At 47.6% G+C, this 12,071-nt stretch overlaps 34 non-coding genes across 34 annotated transcripts; all 34 read right to left on the reverse strand.

Annotated features, from left to right (window-relative positions):
• Positions 1 to 67: 67 nt before the first annotated feature.
• Positions 68 to 186, reverse strand: LOC145155922 (5S ribosomal RNA). Its single transcript, XR_013736350.1, has one exon. It is a non-coding gene; the product is annotated as a 5S ribosomal RNA (ribosomal RNA).
• Positions 187 to 415: 229 nt separating this feature from the next.
• Positions 416 to 534, reverse strand: LOC145144554 (5S ribosomal RNA). The gene has a single exon (XR_013725567.1). It is a non-coding gene; the product is annotated as a 5S ribosomal RNA (ribosomal RNA).
• Positions 535 to 764: 230 nt separating this feature from the next.
• On the reverse strand, positions 765 to 883 carry LOC145144057 (5S ribosomal RNA). Its single transcript, XR_013725078.1, has one exon. It is a non-coding gene; the product is annotated as a 5S ribosomal RNA (ribosomal RNA).
• Positions 884 to 1,110: 227 nt separating this feature from the next.
• LOC145144761 (5S ribosomal RNA) lies at positions 1,111 to 1,229 on the reverse strand. The gene has a single exon (XR_013725764.1). It is a non-coding gene; the product is annotated as a 5S ribosomal RNA (ribosomal RNA).
• Positions 1,230 to 1,457: 228 nt separating this feature from the next.
• On the reverse strand, positions 1,458 to 1,576 carry LOC145152980 (5S ribosomal RNA). Its single transcript, XR_013733503.1, has one exon. It is a non-coding gene; the product is annotated as a 5S ribosomal RNA (ribosomal RNA).
• Positions 1,577 to 2,124: 548 nt separating this feature from the next.
• LOC145155300 (5S ribosomal RNA) lies at positions 2,125 to 2,243 on the reverse strand. Its single transcript, XR_013735748.1, has one exon. It is a non-coding gene; the product is annotated as a 5S ribosomal RNA (ribosomal RNA).
• Positions 2,244 to 2,472: 229 nt separating this feature from the next.
• Positions 2,473 to 2,591, reverse strand: LOC145147730 (5S ribosomal RNA). The gene has a single exon (XR_013728624.1). It is a non-coding gene; the product is annotated as a 5S ribosomal RNA (ribosomal RNA).
• A 231-nt stretch (positions 2,592 to 2,822) lies between these two features.
• Positions 2,823 to 2,941, reverse strand: LOC145141098 (5S ribosomal RNA). The gene has a single exon (XR_013722443.1). It is a non-coding gene; the product is annotated as a 5S ribosomal RNA (ribosomal RNA).
• Positions 2,942 to 3,170: 229 nt separating this feature from the next.
• LOC145143866 (5S ribosomal RNA) lies at positions 3,171 to 3,289 on the reverse strand. Its single transcript, XR_013724896.1, has one exon. It is a non-coding gene; the product is annotated as a 5S ribosomal RNA (ribosomal RNA).
• A 229-nt stretch (positions 3,290 to 3,518) lies between these two features.
• On the reverse strand, positions 3,519 to 3,637 carry LOC145136808 (5S ribosomal RNA). The gene has a single exon (XR_013720721.1). It is a non-coding gene; the product is annotated as a 5S ribosomal RNA (ribosomal RNA).
• A 229-nt stretch (positions 3,638 to 3,866) lies between these two features.
• On the reverse strand, positions 3,867 to 3,985 carry LOC145144773 (5S ribosomal RNA). The gene has a single exon (XR_013725775.1). It is a non-coding gene; the product is annotated as a 5S ribosomal RNA (ribosomal RNA).
• Positions 3,986 to 4,214: 229 nt separating this feature from the next.
• LOC145143867 (5S ribosomal RNA) lies at positions 4,215 to 4,333 on the reverse strand. The gene has a single exon (XR_013724897.1). It is a non-coding gene; the product is annotated as a 5S ribosomal RNA (ribosomal RNA).
• A 228-nt stretch (positions 4,334 to 4,561) lies between these two features.
• Positions 4,562 to 4,680, reverse strand: LOC145152981 (5S ribosomal RNA). Its single transcript, XR_013733504.1, has one exon. It is a non-coding gene; the product is annotated as a 5S ribosomal RNA (ribosomal RNA).
• A 225-nt stretch (positions 4,681 to 4,905) lies between these two features.
• Positions 4,906 to 5,026, reverse strand: LOC145149130 (5S ribosomal RNA). Its single transcript, XR_013729988.1, has one exon. It is a non-coding gene; the product is annotated as a 5S ribosomal RNA (ribosomal RNA).
• Positions 5,027 to 5,257: 231 nt separating this feature from the next.
• Positions 5,258 to 5,376, reverse strand: LOC145144060 (5S ribosomal RNA). Its single transcript, XR_013725081.1, has one exon. It is a non-coding gene; the product is annotated as a 5S ribosomal RNA (ribosomal RNA).
• A 230-nt stretch (positions 5,377 to 5,606) lies between these two features.
• On the reverse strand, positions 5,607 to 5,725 carry LOC145152982 (5S ribosomal RNA). Its single transcript, XR_013733505.1, has one exon. It is a non-coding gene; the product is annotated as a 5S ribosomal RNA (ribosomal RNA).
• A 226-nt stretch (positions 5,726 to 5,951) lies between these two features.
• Positions 5,952 to 6,070, reverse strand: LOC145144784 (5S ribosomal RNA). Its single transcript, XR_013725786.1, has one exon. It is a non-coding gene; the product is annotated as a 5S ribosomal RNA (ribosomal RNA).
• Positions 6,071 to 6,299: 229 nt separating this feature from the next.
• Positions 6,300 to 6,418, reverse strand: LOC145144796 (5S ribosomal RNA). Its single transcript, XR_013725798.1, has one exon. It is a non-coding gene; the product is annotated as a 5S ribosomal RNA (ribosomal RNA).
• A 228-nt stretch (positions 6,419 to 6,646) lies between these two features.
• On the reverse strand, positions 6,647 to 6,765 carry LOC145152983 (5S ribosomal RNA). Its single transcript, XR_013733506.1, has one exon. It is a non-coding gene; the product is annotated as a 5S ribosomal RNA (ribosomal RNA).
• Positions 6,766 to 6,990: 225 nt separating this feature from the next.
• On the reverse strand, positions 6,991 to 7,109 carry LOC145144906 (5S ribosomal RNA). Its single transcript, XR_013725907.1, has one exon. It is a non-coding gene; the product is annotated as a 5S ribosomal RNA (ribosomal RNA).
• A 231-nt stretch (positions 7,110 to 7,340) lies between these two features.
• LOC145144062 (5S ribosomal RNA) lies at positions 7,341 to 7,459 on the reverse strand. The gene has a single exon (XR_013725083.1). It is a non-coding gene; the product is annotated as a 5S ribosomal RNA (ribosomal RNA).
• Positions 7,460 to 7,689: 230 nt separating this feature from the next.
• Positions 7,690 to 7,808, reverse strand: LOC145152984 (5S ribosomal RNA). Its single transcript, XR_013733507.1, has one exon. It is a non-coding gene; the product is annotated as a 5S ribosomal RNA (ribosomal RNA).
• A 226-nt stretch (positions 7,809 to 8,034) lies between these two features.
• On the reverse strand, positions 8,035 to 8,153 carry LOC145144808 (5S ribosomal RNA). The gene has a single exon (XR_013725809.1). It is a non-coding gene; the product is annotated as a 5S ribosomal RNA (ribosomal RNA).
• A 229-nt stretch (positions 8,154 to 8,382) lies between these two features.
• Positions 8,383 to 8,501, reverse strand: LOC145144820 (5S ribosomal RNA). Its single transcript, XR_013725821.1, has one exon. It is a non-coding gene; the product is annotated as a 5S ribosomal RNA (ribosomal RNA).
• Positions 8,502 to 8,729: 228 nt separating this feature from the next.
• On the reverse strand, positions 8,730 to 8,848 carry LOC145144831 (5S ribosomal RNA). The gene has a single exon (XR_013725834.1). It is a non-coding gene; the product is annotated as a 5S ribosomal RNA (ribosomal RNA).
• A 230-nt stretch (positions 8,849 to 9,078) lies between these two features.
• LOC145152986 (5S ribosomal RNA) lies at positions 9,079 to 9,197 on the reverse strand. The gene has a single exon (XR_013733509.1). It is a non-coding gene; the product is annotated as a 5S ribosomal RNA (ribosomal RNA).
• Positions 9,198 to 9,426: 229 nt separating this feature from the next.
• On the reverse strand, positions 9,427 to 9,545 carry LOC145144843 (5S ribosomal RNA). The gene has a single exon (XR_013725845.1). It is a non-coding gene; the product is annotated as a 5S ribosomal RNA (ribosomal RNA).
• A 229-nt stretch (positions 9,546 to 9,774) lies between these two features.
• LOC145143868 (5S ribosomal RNA) lies at positions 9,775 to 9,893 on the reverse strand. Its single transcript, XR_013724898.1, has one exon. It is a non-coding gene; the product is annotated as a 5S ribosomal RNA (ribosomal RNA).
• A 228-nt stretch (positions 9,894 to 10,121) lies between these two features.
• Positions 10,122 to 10,240, reverse strand: LOC145152987 (5S ribosomal RNA). The gene has a single exon (XR_013733510.1). It is a non-coding gene; the product is annotated as a 5S ribosomal RNA (ribosomal RNA).
• A 225-nt stretch (positions 10,241 to 10,465) lies between these two features.
• On the reverse strand, positions 10,466 to 10,584 carry LOC145144908 (5S ribosomal RNA). Its single transcript, XR_013725909.1, has one exon. It is a non-coding gene; the product is annotated as a 5S ribosomal RNA (ribosomal RNA).
• Positions 10,585 to 10,815: 231 nt separating this feature from the next.
• LOC145144063 (5S ribosomal RNA) lies at positions 10,816 to 10,934 on the reverse strand. Its single transcript, XR_013725084.1, has one exon. It is a non-coding gene; the product is annotated as a 5S ribosomal RNA (ribosomal RNA).
• A 230-nt stretch (positions 10,935 to 11,164) lies between these two features.
• On the reverse strand, positions 11,165 to 11,283 carry LOC145152988 (5S ribosomal RNA). Its single transcript, XR_013733511.1, has one exon. It is a non-coding gene; the product is annotated as a 5S ribosomal RNA (ribosomal RNA).
• A 225-nt stretch (positions 11,284 to 11,508) lies between these two features.
• LOC145144909 (5S ribosomal RNA) lies at positions 11,509 to 11,627 on the reverse strand. Its single transcript, XR_013725910.1, has one exon. It is a non-coding gene; the product is annotated as a 5S ribosomal RNA (ribosomal RNA).
• A 231-nt stretch (positions 11,628 to 11,858) lies between these two features.
• On the reverse strand, positions 11,859 to 11,977 carry LOC145144064 (5S ribosomal RNA). Its single transcript, XR_013725085.1, has one exon. It is a non-coding gene; the product is annotated as a 5S ribosomal RNA (ribosomal RNA).
• Between the last annotated feature and the right edge of the window lie 94 nt (positions 11,978 to 12,071).

Consider the following 12,071-nt stretch of genomic DNA (forward strand, 5'->3'; position numbering starts at 1 on the left):
AAGAAAAAAAAACAAAAAAAAACCGCACGTAAAATCTAAAAAAACGCAAACGGACAACGAAAAAGGGGGGGTGCAACACGAGGACTTCCCAGGGGGTCACCCATCCTAGTACTACTCTCGCCCAAGCACGCTTAACTGCGGAGTTCTGATGGGATCCGATGCATTAGTGCTGGTATGATCGCACCCGAAATACTATCCATGCTTATTGCTTTTATGTCTTAAAAGACGCAGAACCTCCTTTGTTTTCGTACGCGAGGCGTGGAACCCACGTGACCGATCGGCTCCGTTCCAAAAATACGAAAACCATCAACCATGAAGCGGAGACCACCCGAGCATAGAAATAGCAAGAAAGAAAAAAAAACAAAAAAAAACCGCACGTAAAATCTAAAAAAACGCAAACGGACAACGAAAAAGGGGGGTGCAACACAAGGACTTCCCAGGGGGTCACCCATCCTAGTACTACTCTCGCCCAAGCACGCTTAACTGCGGAGTTCTGATAGGATCCGGTGCATTAGTGCTGGTATGATCGCACCCGAAATACTATCCATGCTTATTGCTTGTATGTCTTAAAAGACGCAGAACCTCCTTTGTTTTCGTACGCGAGGCGTGGGACCCACGTGACCGATCGGCTACGTTCCAAAAATACGAAGACCATGAACCATGAAACGGAGGCCACCCGAGCATAGAAATAGCAAGAAAGAAAAAAAAAACAAAAAAAAACCGCACGTAAAATCTAAAAAAACGCAAACGGACAACGAAAAGGGGGGGTGCAACACGAGGACTTCCCAGGGGGTCACCCATCCTAGTACTACTCTCGCCCAAGCACGCTTAACTGCGGCGTTCTGATGGGATCCGGTGCATTAGTGCTGGTATGATCGCACCCGAAATATTATCCATGCTTATTGCTTTTATGTCTTCAAAGACGCAGAACCTCCTTTGTTTTCGTACGCGAGGCGTGGAACCCACGTGACCGATCGGCTCCGTTCCAAAAATACGAAAACCATCAACCATGAAGCGGAGGCCACCCGAGCATAGAAATAGCAAGAAAGAAAAAAAATAAAAAAAAACCGCACGTAAAATCTAAAAAAACGCAAACGGACAACGAAAAAGGGGGTGCAACACGAGGACTTCCCAGGGGGTCACCCATCCTAGTACTACTCTCGCCCAAGCACGCTTAACTGCGGAGTTCTGATGGGATCCGGTGCATTAGTGCTGGTATGATCGCACCCAAAATACTATCCATGCTTATTGCTTGTATGTCTTAAAAGACGCAGAAACTCCTTTGTTTTCGTACGCGAGGCGTGGGACCCACGTGACCGATCAGCTCCGTTCCAAAAATACGAAGACCATCAACCATGAAGCGGAGGCCACCCGAGCATAGAAATAGCAAGAAAGAAAAAAAAACAAAAAAAAACCGCACGTAAAATCTAAAAAAACACAAACGGACAACGAAAAAGGGGGTGCAACACGAGGACTTCCCATGGGGTCACCCATCCTAGTACTACTCTCGCCCAAGCACGCTTAACTGCGGAGTTCTGATGGGATCCGGTGCATTAGTGCTGGTATGATCGCACCCGAAATACTGTCCATGCTTATTGCTTGTATGTCTTAAAAGACACAGAACCTCCTTTGTTTTCGTACGCGAGGCGTGGGACCCACGTGACCGATCGGCTCCGTTCCAAAAATACGAAGACCATGAACCATGAAACGGAGGCCACCCGAGCATAGAAATAGCAAGAAAAAAAAAACAAAAAAAAACCGCACGTAAAATCTAAAAAAACACAAACGGACAACGAAAAAGGGGGTGCAACACGAGGACTTCCCAGGGGGTCACCCATCCTAGTACTACTCTCGCCCAAGCACGCTTAACTGCGGAGTTCTGATGATCGCACCCGAAATACTGTCCATGCTTATTGCTTGTATGTCTTAAAAGACGCAGAACCTCCTTTGTTTTCGTACGCGAGGCGTGGGACCCACGTGACCGATCGGCTCCGTTCCAAAAATACGAAGACCATGAACCATGAAACGGAGGCCACCCGAGCATAGAAATAGCAAGAAAGAAAAAAAAACAAAAAAAAAACCGCACGTAAAATCTAAAAAAACGCAAACGGACAACGAAAAAGGGGGGTGCAACACGAGGACTTCCCAGGGGGTCACCCATCCTAGTACCACTCTCGCCCAAGCACGCTTAACTGCGGAGTTCTGATGGGATCCGGTGCATTAGTGCTGGTATGATCGCACCCGAAATACTATCCATGCTTATTACTTGTATGTCTTAAAAGACGCAGAACCTCCTTTGTTTTCGTACGCGAGGCGTGGGACCCACGTGACCGATCGACTCCGTTCCAAAAATACGAAGACCATGAACCATGAAACGGAGGCCACCCGAGCATAGAAATAGCAAGAAAGAAAAAAAAACAAAAAAAAACCGCACGTAAAATCTAAAAAAACGCAAACGGACAACGAAAAAGGGGGGTGCAACACGAGGACTTCCCAGGGGGTCACCCATCCTAGTACTACTCTCGCCCAAGCTCGCTTAACTGCGGAGTTCTGATGGGATCCGGTGCATTAGTGCTGGTATGATCTCACCCAAAATACTATCCATGCTTATTGCTTGTATGTCTTAAAAGACGTAGAAACTCCTTTGTTTTCGTACGCGAGGCGTGGGACCCACGTGACCGATCAGCTCCGTTCCAAAAATACGAAGACCATCAACCATGAAGCGGAGGCCACCCGAGCATAGAAATAGCAAGAAAGAAAAAAAAAACAAAAAAAAAACCGCACGTAAAATCTAAAAAAACGCAAACGGACAACGAAAAAGGGGGGTGCAACACGAGGACTTCCCATGGGGTCACCCATCCTAGTACTACTCTCGCCCAAGCACGCTTAACTGCGGAGTTCTGATAGGATCCGGTGCATTAGTGCTGGTATGATCGCACCCGAAATACTATCCATGCTTATTGCTTGTATGTCTTAAAAGACGCAGAACCTCCTTTGTTTTCGTACGCGAGGCGTGGGACCCACGTGACCGATCGGCTCCGTTCCAAAAATACGAAGACCATGAACCATGAAACGAAGGCCACCCGAGCATAGAAATAGCAAGAAAGAAAAAAAAACAAAAAAAAACCGCACGTAAAATCTAAAAAAACGCAAACGGACAACGAAAAAGGGGGGTGCAACACGAGGACTTCCCAGGGGGTCACCCATCCTAGTACTACTCTCGCCCAAGCACGCTTAACTGCGGAGTTCTGATGGGATTCGGTGCATTAGTGCTGGTATGATCGCACCCAAAATACTATCCATGCTTATTGCTTGTATGTCTTAAAAGACGCAGAACCTCCTTTGTTTTCGTACGCGAGGCGTGGGACCCACGTGACCGATCGGCTCCGTTCCAAAAATACGAAGACCATGAACCATGAAACGGAGGCCACCCGAGCATAGAAATAGCAAGAAAGAAAAAAAAACAAAAAAAAACCGCACGTAAAATCTAAAAAAACGCAAACGGACAACGAAAAAGGGGGGTGTAACACGAGGACTTCCCAGGGGGTCACCCATCCTAGTACTACTCTCGCCCAAGCACGCTTAACTGCGGAGTTCTGATGGGATCCGGTGCATTAGTGCTGGTATGATCGCACCCGAAATACTATCCATGCTTATTGCTTTTATGTCTTAAAAGACGCAGAACCTCCTTTGTTTTCGTACGCGAGGCGTGGAACCCACGTGACCGATCGGCTCCGTTCCAAAAATACGAAAACCATCAACCATGAAGCGGAGGCCACCCGAGCATAGAAATAGCAAGAAAGAAAAAAAAACAAAAAAAAACCGCACGTAAAATCTAAAAAAACGCAAACGGACAACGAAAAAGGGGGGTGCAACACGAGGACTTCCCAGGGGGTCACCCATCCTAGTACTACTCTCGCCCAAGCACGCTTAACTGCGGAGTTCTGATGGGATCCGGTGCATTAGTGCTGGTATGATCGCACCCGAAATACTATCCATGCTTATTGCTTGTATGTCTTAAAAGACGCAGAACCTCCTTTGTTTTCGTACGCGAGGCGTGGGACCCACGTGACCGATCGGCTCCGTTCCAAAAATACGAAGACCATGAACCATGAAACGGAGGCCACCCGAGCATAGAAATAGCAAGAAAGAAAAAAAAACAAAAAAAAACCGCACGTAAAATCTAAAAAAACGCAAACGGACAACGAAAAAGGGGGGTGCAACACGAGGACTTCCCAGGGGGTCACCCATCCTAGTACTACTCTCGCCCAAGCACGCTTAACTGCGGAGTTCTGATGGGATTCGGTGCATTAGTGCTGGTATGATCGCACCCAAAATACTATCCATGCTTATTGCTTGTATGTCTTAAAAGACGCAGAAACTCCTTTGTTTTCGTACGCGAGGCGTGGGACCCACGTGACCGATCAGCTCCGTTCCAAAAATACGAAGACCATCAACCATGAAGCGGAGGCCACCCGAGCATAGAAATAGCAAGAAAGAAAAAAAAACAAAAAAAAACCGCACGTAAAATCTAAAAAAACGCAAACGGACAACGAAAAAGGGGGTGCAACACGAGGACTTCCCATGGGGTCACCCATCCTAGTACTACTCTCGCCCAAGCACGCTTAACTGCGGAGTTCTGATGGGATCCGGTGCATTAGTGCTGGTATGATCGCACCCGAAATACTGTCCATGCTTATTGCTTGTATGTCTTAAAAGACACAGAACCTCCTTTGTTTTCGTACGCGAGGCGTGGGACCCACGTGACCGATCGGCTCCGTTCCAAAAATACGAAGACCATGAACCATGAAACGGAGGCCACCCGAGCATAGAAATAGCAAGAAAAAAAAACAAAAAAAAACCGCACGTAAAATCTAAAAAAACGCAAACGGACAACGAAAAAGGGGGGTGCAACACGAGGACATTTCCCAGGGGGTCACCCATCCTAGTACTACTCTCGCCCAAGCACGCTTGACTGCGGAGTTCTGATGGGATCCGGTGCATTAGTGCTGGTATGATCGCAGCCGAAATACTATCCATGCTTATTGCTTGTATGTCTTAAAAGACGCAGAACCTCCTTTGTTTTCGTACGCGAGGCGTGGGACCCACGTGACCGATCGGCTCCGTTCCAAAAATACGAAGACCATGAACCATGAAACGGAGGCCACCCGAGCATAGAAATAGCAAGAAAGAAAAAAAAAACAAAAAAAAAACCGCACGTAAAATCTAAAAAAACGCAAACGGACAACGAAAAAGGGGGGTGCAACACGAGGACTTCCCAGGGGGTCACCCATCCTAGTACCACTCTCGCCCAAGCACGCTTAACTGCGGAGTTCTGATGGGATCCGGTGCATTAGTGCTGGAATGATCGCACCCGAAATACTATCCATGCTTATTGCTTGTATGTCTTAAAAGACGCAGAACCTCCTTTGTTTTCGTACGCGAGGCGTGGGACCCACGTGACCGATCGGCTCCGTTCCAAAAATACGAAGACCATGAACCATGAAACGGAGGCCACCCGAGCATAGAAATAGCAAGAAAGAAAAAAAAACAAAAAAAAAACCGCACGTAAAATCTAAAAAAACGCAAACGGACAAAGAAAAAGGGGGGTGCAACACGAGGACTTCCCATGGGGTCACCCATCCTAGTACTACTCTCGCCCAAGCACGCTTAACTGCGGAGTTCTGATGGGATCCGGTGCATTAGTGCTGGTATGATCGCACCCGAAATACTGTCCATGCTTATTGCTTGTATGTCTTAAAAGACACAGAACCTCCTTTGTTTTCGTACGCGAGGCGTGGGACCCACGTGACCGATCGGCTCCGTTCCAAAAATACGAAGACCATGAACCATGAAACGGAGGCCACCCGAGCATAGAAATAGCAAGAAAAAAAAACAAAAAAAAACCGCACGTAAAATCTAAAAAAACGCAAACGGACAACGAAAAAGGGGGGGTGCAACACGAGGACTTCCCAGGGGGTCACCCATCCTAGTACTACTCTCGCCCAAGCACGCTTAACTGCGGAGTTCTGATGGGATCCGGTGCATTAGTGCTGGTATGATCGCACCCGAAATACTATCCATGCTTATTGCTTTTATGTCTTAAAAGACGCAGAACCTCCTTTGTTTTCGTACGCGAGGCGTGGAACCCACGTGACCGATCGGCTCCGTTCCAAAAATACGAAAACCATCAACCATGAAGCGGAGGCCACCCGAGCATAGAAATAGCAAGAAAGAAAAAAAAACAAAAAAAAACCGCACGTAAAATCTAAAAAAACGCAAACGGACAACGAAAAAGGGGGGTGCAACACGAGGACTTCCCAGGGGGTCACCCATCCTAGTACTACTCTCGCCCAAGCACGCTTAACTGCGGAGTTCTGATGGGATCCGGTGCATTAGTGCTGGTATGATCGCACCCGAAATACTATCCATGCTTATTGCTTGTATGTCTTAAAAGACGCAGAAACTCCTTTGTTTTCGTACGCGAGGCGTGGGACCCACGTGACCGATCAGCTCCGTTCCAAAAATACGAAGACCATCAACCATGAAGCGGAGGCCACCCGAGCATAGAAATAGCAAGAAAGAAAAAAAAACAAAAAAAAACCGCACGTAAAATCTAAAAAAACGCAAACGGACAACGAAAAAGGGGGTGCAACACGAGGACTTCCCATGGGGTCACCCATCCTAGTACTACTCTCGCCCAAGCACGCTTAACTGCGGAGTTCTGATGGGATCCGGTGCATTAGTGCTGGTATGATCGCACCCGAAATACTGTCCATGCTTATTGCTTGTATGTCTTAAAAGACACAGAACCTCCTTTGTTTTCGTACGCGAGGCGTGGGACCCACGTGACCGATCGGCTCCGTTCCAAAAATACGAAGACCATGAACCATGAAACGGAGGCCACCCGAGCATAGAAATAGCAAGAAAAAAAAACAAAAAAAAACCGCACGTAAAATCTAAAAAAACGCAAACGGACAACGAAAAAGGGGGGTGCAACACGAGGACTTCCCAGGGGGTCACCCATCCTAGTACTACTCTCGCCCAAGCACGCTTGACTGCGGAGTTCTGATGGGATCCGGTGCATTAGTGCTGGTATGATCGCAGCCGAAATACTATCCATGCTTATTGCTTGTATGTCTTAAAAGACGCAGAACCTCCTTTGTTTTCGTACGCGAGGCGTGGGACCCACGTGACCGATCGGCTCCGTTCCAAAAATACGAAGACCATGAACCATGAAACGGAGGCCACCCGAGCATAGAAATAGCAAGAAAGAAAAAAAAAACAAAAAAAAAACCGCACGTAAAATCTAAAAAAACGCAAACGGACAACGAAAAAGGGGGGTGCAACACGAGGACTTCCCAGGGGGTCACCCATCCTAGTACCACTCTCGCCCAAGCACGCTTAACTGCGGAGTTCTGATGGGATCCGGTGCATTAGTGCTGGAATGATCGCACCCGAAATACTATCCATGCTTATTGCTTGTATGTCTTAAAAGACGCAGAACCTCCTTTGTTTTCGTACGCGAGGCGTGGGACCCACGTGACCGATCGGCTCCGTTCCAAAAATACGAAGACCATGAACCATGAAACGGAGGCCACCCGAGCATAGAAATAGCAAGAAAGAAAAAAAAACAAAAAAAAAACCGCACGTAAAATCTAAAAAAACGCAAACGGACAAAGAAAAAGGGGGGTGCAACACGAGGACTTCCCATGGGGTCACCCATCCTAGTACTACTCTCGCCCAAGCACGCTTAACTGCGGAGTTCTGATGGGATCCGGTGCATTAGTGCTGGTATGATCGCACCCGAAATACTGTCCATGCTTATTGCTTGTATGTCTTAAAAGACACAGAACCTCCTTTGTTTTCGTACGCGAGGCGTGGGACCCACGTGACCGATCGGCTCCGTTCCAAAAATACGAAGACCATGAACCATGAAACGGAGGCCACCCGAGCATAGAAATAGCAAGAAAAAAAAACAAAAAAAAACCGCACGTAAAATCTAAAAAAACGCAAACGGACAACGAAAAAGGGGGGGTGCAACACGAGGACTTCCCAGGGGGTCACCCATCCTAGTACTACTCTCGCCCAAGCACGCTTAACTGCGGAGTTCTGATGGGATCCGGTGCATTAGTGCTGGTATGATCGCACCCGAAATACTATCCATGCTTATTGCTTTTATGTCTTAAAAGACGCAGAACCTCCTTTGTTTTCGTACGCGAGGCGTGGAACCCACGTGACCGATCGGCTCCGTTCCAAAAATACGAAAACCATCAACCATGAAGCGGAGGCCACCCGAGCATAGAAATAGCAAGAAAGAAAAAAAAACAAAAAAAAACCGCACGTAAAATCTAAAAAAACGCAAACGGACAACGAAAAAGGGGGGTGCAACACGAGGACTTCCCAGGGGGTCACCCATCCTAGTACTACTCTCGCCCAAGCACGCTTAACTGCGGAGTTCTGATGGGATCCGGTGCATTAGTGCTGGTATGATCGCACCCAAAATACTATCCATGCTTATTGCTTGTATGTCTTAAAAGACGCAGAACCTCCTTTGTTTTCGTACGCGAGGCGTGGGACCCACGTGACCGATCGGCTCCGTTCCAAAAATACGAAGACCATGAACCATGAAACGGAGGCCACCCGAGCATAGAAATAGCAAGAAAGAAAAAAAAACAAAAAAAACCGCACGTAAAATCTAAAAAAACGCAAACGGACAACGAAAAAAGGGGGTGCAACACGAGGACTTCCCAGGGGGTCACCCATCCTAGTACTACTCTCGCCCAAGCACGCTTAACTGCGGAGTTCTGATGGGATCCGGTGCATTAGTGCTGGTATGATCGCACCCGAAATACTATCCATGCTTATTGCTTGTATGTCTTAAAAGACGCAGAACCTCCTTTGTTTTCGTACGCGAGGCGTGGGACCCACGTGACCGATCGGCTCCGTTCCAAAAATACGAAGACCATGAACCATGAAACGGAGGCCACCCGAGCATAGAAATAGCAAGAAAGAAAAAAAAACAAAAAAAAAACCGCACGTAAAATCTAAAAAAACGCAAACGGACAACGAAAAAGGGGGGTGCAACACGAGGACTTCCCATGGGGTCACCCATCCTAGTACTACTCTCGCCCAAGCACGCTTAACTGCGGAGTTCTGATGGGATCCGGTGCATTAGTGCTGGTATGATCGCACCCGAAATACTATCCATGCTTATTGCTTGTATGTCTTAAAAGACGCAGAACCTCCTTTGTTTTCGTACGCGAGGCGTGGAACCCACGTGACCGATCGGCTCCGTTCCAAAAATACGAAAACCATCAACCATGAAGCGGAGGCCACCCGAGCATAGAAATAGCAAGAAAGAAAAAAAAACAAAAAAAAACCGCACGTAAAATCTAAAAAAACGCAAACGGACAACGAAAAAAGGGGGTGCAACACGAGGACTTCCCAGGGGGTCACCCATCCTAGTACTACTCTCGCCCAAGCACGCTTAACTGCGGAGTTCTGATGGGATCCGGTGCATTAGTGCTGGTATGATCGCACCCGAAATACTATCCATGCTTATTGCTTGTATGTCTTAAAAGACGCAGAACCTCCTTTGTTTTCGTACGCGAGGCGTGGGACCCACGTGACCGATCGGCTCCGTTCCAAAAATACGAAGACCATGAACCATGAAACGGAGGCCACCCGAGCATAGAAATAGCAAGAAAGAAAAAAAAACAAAAAAAAACCGCACGTAAAATCTAAAAAAACGCAAACGGACAACGAAAAAGGGGGGTGCAACACGAGGACTTCCCAGGGGGTCACCCATCCTAGTACTACTCTCGCCCAAGCACGCTTAACTGCGGAGTTCTGATGGGATTCGGTGCATTAGTGCTGGTATGATCGCACCCAAAATACTATCCATGCTTATTGCTTGTATGTCTTAAAAGACGCAGAAACTCCTTTGTTTTCGTACGCGAGGCGTGGGACCCACGTGACCGATCAGCTCCGTTCCAAAAATACGAAGACCATCAACCATGAAGCGGAGGCCACCCGAGCATAGAAATAGCAAGAAAGAAAAAAAAACAAAAAAAAACCGCACGTAAAATCTAAAAAAACGCAAACGGACAACGAAAAAGGGGGTGCAACACGAGGACTTCCCATGGGGTCACCCATCCTAGTACTACTCTCGCCCAAGCACGCTTAACTGCGGAGTTCTGATGGGATCCGGTGCATTAGTGCTGGTATGATCGCACCCGAAATACTGTCCATGCTTATTGCTTGTATGTCTTAAAAGACACAGAACCTCCTTTGTTTTCGTACGCGAGGCGTGGGACCCACGTGACCGATCGGCTCCGTTCCAAAAATACGAAGACCATGAACCATGAAACGGAGGCCACCCGAGCATAGAAATAGCAAGAAAAAAAAACAAAAAAAAACCGCACGTAAAATCTAAAAAAACGCAAACGGACAACGAAAAAGGGGGGTGCAACACGAGGACTTCCCAGGGGGTCACCCATCCTAGTACTACTCTCGCCCAAGCACGCTTGACTGCGGAGTTCTGATGGGATCCGGTGCATTAGTGCTGGTATGATCGCAGCCGAAATACTATCCATGCTTATTGCTTGTATGTCTTAAAAGACGCAGAACCTCCTTTGTTTTCGTACGCGAGGCGTGGGACCCACGTGACCGATCGGCTCCGTTCCAAAAATACGAAGACCATGAACCATGAAACGGAGGCCACCCGAGCATAGAAATAGCAAGAAAGAAAAAAAAAACAAAAAAAAAACCGCACGTAAAATCTAAAAAAACGCAAACGGACAACGAAAAAGGGGGGTGCAACACGAGGACTTCCCAGGGGGTCACCCATCCTAGTACCACTCTCGCCCAAGCACGCTTAACTGCGGAGTTCTGATGGGATCCGGTGCATTAGTGCTGGAATGATCGCACCCGAAATACTATCCATGCTTATTGCTTGTATGTCTTAAAAGACGCAGAACCTCCTTTGTTTTCGTACGCGAGGCGTGGGACCCACGTGACCGATCGGCTCCGTTCCAAAAATACGAAGACCATGAACCATGAAACGGAGGCCACCCGAGCATAGAAATAGCAAGAAAGAAAAAAAAACAAAAAAAAAACCGCACGTAAAATCTAAAAAAACGCAAACGGACAAAGAAAAAGGGGGGTGCAACACGAGGACTTCCCATGGGGTCACCCATCCTAGTACTACTCTCGCCCAAGCACGCTTAACTGCGGAGTTCTGATGGGATCCGGTGCATTAGTGCTGGTATGATCGCACCCGAAATACTGTCCATGCTTATTGCTTGTATGTCTTAAAAGACACAGAACCTCCTTTGTTTTCGTACGCGAGGCGTGGGACCCACGTGACCGATCGGCTCCGTTCCAAAAATACGAAGACCATGAACCATGAAACGGAGGCCACCCGAGCATAGAAATAGCAAGAAAAAAAAACAAAAAAAAACCGCACGTAAAATCTAAAAAAACGCAAACGGACAACGAAAAAGGGGGGTGCAACACGAGGACTTCCCAGGGGGTCACCCATCCTAGTACTACTCTCGCCCAAGCACGCTTGACTGCGGAGTTCTGATGGGATCCGGTGCATTAGTGCTGGTATGATCGCAGCCGAAATACTATCCATGCTTATTGCTTGTATGTCTTAAAAGACGCAGAACCTCCTTTGTTTTCGTACGCGAGGCGTGGGACCCACGTGACCGATCGGCTCCGTTCCAAAAATACGAAGACCATGAACCATGAAACGGAGGCCACCCGAGCATAGAAATAGCAAGAAAGAAAAAAAAAACAAAAAAAAAACCGCACGTAAAATCTAAAAAAACGCAAACGGACAACGAAAAAGGGGGGTGCAACACGAGGACTTCCCAGGGGGTCACCCATCCTAGTACCACTCTCGCCCAAGCACGCTTAACTGCGGAGTTCTGATGGGATCCGGTGCATTAGTGCTGGAATGATCGCACCCGAAATACTATCCATGCTTATTGCTTGTATGTCTTAAAAGACGCAGAACCTCCTTTGTTTTCGTACGCGAGGCGTGGGACCCACGTGACCGATCG

The sequence above is a fragment of the Lactuca virosa genome, chromosome 1 (genome assembly GCF_052849685.1).
Source record: "Lactuca virosa cultivar CGN04683 chromosome 1, Lactuca_virosa_CGN04683_v6, whole genome shotgun sequence".
NCBI classification, from domain to species: Eukaryota; Viridiplantae; Streptophyta; class Magnoliopsida; order Asterales; family Asteraceae; genus Lactuca; species Lactuca virosa.